Source organism: Octopus bimaculoides, chromosome 20 (genome assembly GCF_001194135.2).
Source record: "Octopus bimaculoides isolate UCB-OBI-ISO-001 chromosome 20, ASM119413v2, whole genome shotgun sequence".
Lineage (NCBI taxonomy): Eukaryota > Metazoa > Mollusca > Cephalopoda > Octopoda > Octopodidae > Octopus > Octopus bimaculoides.
In genome coordinates, this window is record NC_069000.1 from 39212994 (window position 1) to 39220400 (window position 7407).

Consider the following 7407-nt stretch of genomic DNA (forward strand, 5'->3'; position numbering starts at 1 on the left):
CTCTCTCCCTATCTCCGTGTCTCTTACTCTGTCTTGCTCTCTTGCAATCACTTTTATTTTATATCTTCATTCCGCCAGCTCCTGCTATATCTGATCGAACTCAGTCTTATCTCACATCATGGAGCTACGTTATATTTCTTTATAATATAGAGCACAAGGCTTGAAATTTAGGAAGCGGAGCCGGAGCCGATCGATTCCATCAACCCCCACCCAGTGCTCAATTTGTTTATTTTATCAACTCCGAATTTAACGATTAGTCGACTTCGGTGGAATTCGAACTCATAACAAAACACCACTAAGCATTTTACCCGACCTGGTTATGATACTGCCTGCTCACCGCCTGAGCCTGTCGCACACTTCCTACACCAAATCTCTGGGCGAAGAAGCAGAAAAAATGTCACATTGAACTCTCTACAAAGTTTAGCATAGTCCTTTCCACCTATTCCTCTCCAACACTTAGGTACTCCGAACTGTATTGACATTTTTTCTTACAACACCAAAACCAGCTTTACAGAATCACGAACAGATTGCTTCTGCCACCAGCCGTCCCCTGCGTTTCGAATCAGATCTAACTATCGCATATCCTCACACTGTAAAACATTACCACCCCTTTCCCGAAAGCTATCGCAAAACAAGTCAGATTCTTGGACGGTGTTTCGCCATTTTACGGTTAGATATCGCTGGTACCAAATCAGAAAAAAAAATTGATCAACCCAAGACATCGATAACGGGTAGTCATAATGGATATATTTTACCCCAGTGTCACTTTGATGGCATGCACTGCTCTCTCACTCAATAATAATAATTATAATAATAATAATAATAATAATAATAATAATAATAATAATAATAATAATAATAATAATAATAATAATAATAATAATTGTGATGATGGTGGTAATGATACTACTAATAATAATAATAGTAATAATATCAATAATAATCAGTAGAATGATGATGATGACGGTTTGATATGATAGTAATAATAACAACAACAACAACAATGACACCGAACACAATACTTGCGGTGGTATATTTTAGTATCGGTGTTAATTATGTACTGTGTGTTTTGTGGCTTGTGTTATATCCATGCGTGAAACTTGTGTTGCCTAAGATTTTTGGTGTTATAGTGAGAAGAATCGGCTATGTAAGATTATGATTTTATTGGCTGCCGATTGTTCAGAATAGGCACTTTGTGTTGTATTAACGGGTGGCAATTACATCGAATTATGTGTTGAATTAATGTATCAGGTGCAAATTAAAAAGTTCATGCGTTCTGTGTAGATCGGGTCCTGTTACAGCGGTGCTGTTGAAAGGAAACTTAAGTGTTCATTTAGATTATTGCTAACGTCTACAATAATCATTAGCAAATCCAGATATTGGGCAAATGCGATTCAATTATGTGTCTATTTTGGCACGGTGATCGCGAAGAGTATAATTCATGTTGGTTCTGGTGTGTGTGTGTGTGTGTGTGTGTGTGTGTGTGTGTGTGTGTGTGTAAATATATATAGCAAAGAAAAAATAACAAACTATGCATAAATGTCAGTTCATTACAACTGTTTCTTTCGCGTTTTCTTTTAAATCAACTCAACCTGGTGTATAACATTTAAGTACCCGATTCTCTCAAAAATCCTTTATCCCCCTCTCTCTCTCTCTCTCTCTATCTCTCTCTCTCTCTCTCTCTCTCTCCCTCTCTCTATCTCTTTCTCTCTCTCTCTCTCTCTCTCTCTCTCTCTCTCTCTCTTTGTATATATATATATATATATATATAAACCAACATTAAATATAAATACATATGTATATTCTTGTATGAAAAGAAGAAAGAGAAAATGAAAAAATCATCAATATATAGACAAATATATTTGAATAAATTCCATTCAGTATAGCATCAAATTATTTTCACCTACAGCTGTTCCCATACCCAATTAATTTAATTAATCCTTTTTTCCTTTTGACATACAAGACTATTTATATACACGTATCCATCTATGTGAAACTAGGATCTTAAGTTTTTCACCGAAGGACTGGATATAACCAGTGAACATGGATGGTAACATCCCTTTAAGATTTGATATTCTTGATATAATTATATATATTATATAATTACATCACTCTATTTCTATTTGCTCTTTTTCTTTATGTTGAAGAGTGTAGGCTCGAAATGCAAAGGCCTTTTTCATTTTCCCGAACGTCAAACTGATACACTTGCTTGTTGTTAATACACCTCTCTTATTTGTTTTGTTTTTCTATAAATTAAGTGTACAAACCGTATATTAGTTATGCAAACAGCTGGATTTGATGATATATTTTACTCACGGCAGCGCCCTTGTTAGCTGTTTGAAGCAGGATAACTGTTTCGGCCGCCATGTATCCCAGCAGAAATCCCAGCAGAAATCCCAGCAGAAATCCCAGCACGCTCTTCCTTCGTTTCAGCCATCGCAAAAATCGACGAACGGGTAACATTTATAGTAGCAATTCTTTCGGCTTTTTATATTCTGAGGTCTAATTCTTATTTCTTTATTGCTCACAAGAGGCTAAACACAGAGGGGACAAACAAGGACAGACAAAGGGATTAAGTCGATTACGTTGAGCCCAATGCGTAAGGATGAAAGGCAAAGTCGACCCCGCTGGAATTTGAACTCAGAACGTAACGGCAGACGAAATACCACTAGCATTTCGCCCGGCGTGCTAACGTTTCTGCCAGCTCGCCGCCTCTGAGGTCTAATTCTGCTGATGTATTTTTTTTTTTTTTTGCCTTCGGGATGGATAGTAGCAGTCAAATACTGAAGTCAACATAATTTACAGGACCCCTCTCCTCAAAACGTCTAGTCTTGAACCTTGTAAATGTCCAGCGTCACATTCTGGGGAATATTGTGATTTCGGTCACTTATATTTCAAGGAAATAGCTCTTATAAGGAAATAATAAAGAAATATTCCTGTTTTCAGTTCAGGGTTTTTAACCATTGTTGACTTTCACTCTTATCTTCTCTTACGGCGTTGGTCGGCCCAAGGCTAGAATAGAAGACACTTACTCAAGGTGCCACGAAGTAGGACTGAACCTGGAACGATATGGTTGGTAGGGAACCTACTTACCACACAGCCATTGCTGCGCCTATATATGTACATACTTATTGCACAATTCAATTTCTCTTTCATTGCTTCGAAATATTTATCTTCACAAACAGTATATACATTGCGATAGATTAATGATGTCACTCACCATATACTTAGGGCAGGTTTTTCCTCACTCTAGATCAGTTTGCCTATGCAATGCTGTTACGAGCGAAATAGATCGTTCCGGATAGTAATTTACGCTTCTCATCTTATACCAAGAATTGAGAACTATTTTCTTTTAAATTACAGCCTGGTGCCTCAGTTGCACTGATTTATAATAATATTTTCAAGTATTTCTTATTATATTCATACATCTTTAACTATGTGTATAATTAGTTCTATTTAAAATTCTTGTTTTCGTACATTTAGAAAAACTATTTTCTTTCAGGATACAAAATTTATATCATTACCAACATTTATGAACCATTTTCAATAAATTTCAAAGCGTCCATCGGCTGTTTTAAATATCTTATCTGCTCATGTAGAGAATCCTTTTACAGTTTGTTTGTATCGTCTATAAACATTAGTTTCTTCATTCAACATTATATTAATGGATAAACGTTAAGCGAAACATTAGAGGAGATAATGAATTCACTTGCAAGTGTCCCGTTATGTGAATACGGCTGGTTTTACGCATATTATCTTTGAACTTGTAATGGCATAGCTGGTATGCTTAGATAGCACTGGGAATACTTTATGGATATGAAGTATCCAGATTGTAGAATATTATCAAATGCTTTCCGATAATCAATCGAAGCCCTATTAAGATTTCCTTTTTCTTTTATCTATTTCTTATTTATATCGTTATTTATGAAAACTTTATCTCTTTTCAAACATCTTTGCTGCTCGTTTTGTATGATATTGTTCTGCAAATACTTAACTACAATACAGTAGGGTTTGAATGTAAATATAAGGGTATTATATAATTTCACAAGAAAATGAGATATACAATGCTGGTAGTTCGAAAGTACATCAATATATTTATATAGGGAAATGAGCGTCCTTTTTTTATTTACTTCAGCAGGAATTTAGCTGTGGATTATGGTTTATTTACAACTTTATGAAATGTTAACATCATGTACACATGGGATACCTGCACAAATTTTCAAACTGCTGGGGCTTTCAGAATGTTTACAGAATTTGGGTTGGTGAGCCATTTATTTGCTTACTACGCATGCGTACGTTTGCATTGCCGTTATATGTTTTCCCTTCCCTAACTGATCCATTGCATTAAATGTTTCCGATCCATGTTTCTACTTAATATATTTGGAAACCGGCCATAATAATAATAATAATAATAATAATAATAATAATAATAATAATAATAATAATAATAATAATAGTAATAATATTTATAATAATATTCGATGTTGGTGTGTTTTTATGCTTTTACTTTATTTAATACATGTATTTACTTAAAAGTGCGGCGGCAATTGCTCTGACTGGTTCGAGCCGGATCAGACAACCGAGTTCAGCACGTCCCTCACGAGTGCCGATCACATTCGACGGTCGACCTCAGCAGGCAAAGAAATATTTCTGGCTGCGACCCAAATATCATGGTTGCCGATTGGACACATGCTTCACAGGGAGGGCGATTGCATGTAGGATAATGAGGGCGTCGTATCCGTAGTCGTCTTTCGTTGTTGAGGTGTTGGATTCCTATTCGGAGTTTCAGTGGGAACACAACTCCACATGTGTTTTGCCGTCACATGCATTCCCACTTTGAGATAATGTGATTTGCGACACCTCATATTACCGTCGATTGTCGACTGTCGCAGAGTATTCGCTGACCAAGTTCCTGCAGTGCTATCTGAGCAGACGTAGGCTGGGTCGGATTTTGTTCAATGCCTATGTAGACTAAATATTTGTTCTCCAAGATACGCTAATCTCCTTTGAAACTTTTTTATTCTGCATGCTTTTGCTGAGACAACTTGTTTAAGTTTCTGCTTCCAGAAAATCCTTTTTTTTTTCCCCTTGTGATTGTGAGTCTAATGTTATCCAAGCTTCATTGAATGGTTCTAATATTTGATCTCCTTGTTCACATTACTCTATAATAAATCACTCCGTTTTATTTTCAATGTTATGATGTAATTGTTTTTTTTTTATTTGCTGTTTATTTCTTTTACAATTTTGGACATTTTGTTGGCTAGATCGCATTGGATGTATATGGACCAAATCCGTTTGGCATCCATAATATTATTATTCAATGTAATAATCTAACTTTGTTTCGATTAGCAGAGTAAACATATTTATTCTTTCAAATAGCAACTTCACTATGCTCATCGATTTTATTTTGTCCCCTTCTATATCTTTTTATCATTTCTGTTAGCTCTATCTTACTAATAACCCTCAATGTTAACTGGTGTGTTATGTTTTGTGGCTATAATCTGTTTGTTGTAAAGTGTGAAGTTAAATATTAAATGGAGTCTTGTGTTGCTTTTTAAATCACCATTTTGAAATTTAAACCTTATTTTTTACGTCTGTCTTTACCATTGTTGTTAGCTCCAATTTGTTTCTACCCTACTGTTATATGTGTTGATTTTATTGTTTTCAAAGCTAATTTATTATATGTGCAATACGTCATTACTGTCTGGGTTTCTTAGACCATTTTAAGCTTTATGTACGTGATGCCTTCTATTGTTATGTTTTCACTGTTTATATCTTTGTGCTGTTCTTTTATTTGTTTCCTTTACAGTATGCGCTCCCGTACATTTTGTCACCTCGCTTGTTATATCTCTACAAGTCTCCTTTATGATGTTATTTCGGCTGAATATAGACTTTATGTATAATAGGAATTCATAATACCAATACAGCGTCCATTATTACAACTTTCTCTTGTAATTCCATTCACTGTTTGGACGTTACAAGTAGGAGATAGTCTCTATTATTCGGCGTTAAACATTTGATAATCATCGGTCCTCTACCATATATTAAATTATTTTCATATCATAATCTTATTAATGTCATACTATAGACTTTCTCATTTGTCCTACTGCTGTCGTTTACGTTTTGTTGCTAGTAAATTAATCCAGAGACATCGTTGATCTATGTTTAAATGAAATTAGCTTCATTTTATTGTCTTTTCCTTTTTATACTTTTCTCGGTTTATCATTTGACCTCACTTTCACATATAAGTTTTTTTTTTTTTCTGTAATATATCATTTCGCCAGTAAAATGATATCAATTTCCTATACAACATCACTTTTTTTTTTTTTTTGATAATTATCTTGGAAATTACATTACGTTCTTGGATGCATTTTGCTTCCCACCGGCATTCATAATTTACACCTAGATGTTAGGTTTTATTTCAACGATACATTTTGTGTGTAATAACCGCGTGTGATGCATATATTATATGTGAAGTCTCCTTATTACTGTTCTTATAAAATCGCTTCGTTTGTTTAGGAACCTTTGTGTCTTAGCGTTTTAATAATATATTTGTCTATTATTTCAGATTGTAAGGATTTTAAAGTGTCATGCCCATCATGATATTCAACCCGTGTTGAAAGTAATAACCATCATTGTCACAGCAATAACAGTACAATATACATCATAATTAACATGAAAGTAAAACGTGTTACTTTCTTCTTCTTCTTCTTCTTCTTCTTCTTCTTCTTCTTCTTCTTGGCCTCGGTTATCATGCGCACATCACAGCTCGCCAAAGACTGAATTGTTGCATTAGTTCCACGAAGTACTTCAAATTATCGCTAATTACCTATCTACATATTGTTGTTGGTGTTGCATTTGTTTTCAAAACTCCCGATTAAAACGAATCAGTTATTTATTGATATATTTTTTTTTTTATATTTGCAGACTATTTTCTAGTCAGGAAACCTAGGAATGTATAAATTGTTGCGCTCATATTTGGATGAAGGATAAAGGTATGTTTCTAGGAAAATCGTATTATTGTTTTGTTGTTACTTATCTCTGTCTAACCCAAATGCCTTTTCGTTCTGTTATTGCAGAAAATGACGATATGTAAATTATAACAATAACTGAAATTCCTGAGTAAAATGGGGGGAAAGCAACAATTAAAACGTCAACACTTATGCTGACGAATGAGAAAATGAAACATAATTTGAAGAAGCGATTCTTTAGGTTTAACTCGACCACTAACAATCATTCATTCCTCTGCTTCCCAACCACATAATTCAGGTTTGAGTCCTACCTTGGATAGATGTCCTCTACTGTGACCTTGGGCCGATCAAAGCCTTGTGAGCGGGTGTGATAGACGGAAACTGAAGAAAAGATGTTGTGTATATATGCATATATATATATATATATATATATATA

At 34.6% G+C, this 7407-nt stretch overlaps 1 protein-coding gene across 7 annotated transcripts in view; it reads left to right on the top strand.

Annotated features, from left to right (window-relative positions):
- The window catches only part of LOC106873878 (uncharacterized), a 375863-nt gene that overhangs the window by 171594 nt on the left and 196862 nt on the right, over nucleotides 1-7407 (top strand). For 5 of the 7 annotated variants that reach the window (XM_052975052.1, XM_052975054.1, XM_052975055.1 and 2 more), the window contains one exon: nucleotides 6928-6995. The gene's annotated coding sequence lies outside the window, so the exon portion shown is untranslated. Of the gene's footprint in view, nucleotides 1-4135; nucleotides 4263-6927; nucleotides 6996-7407 lie in introns of all 7 variants that reach the window. The other 2 variants (XM_052975051.1, XM_052975053.1) reach the window with 2 other exon arrangements.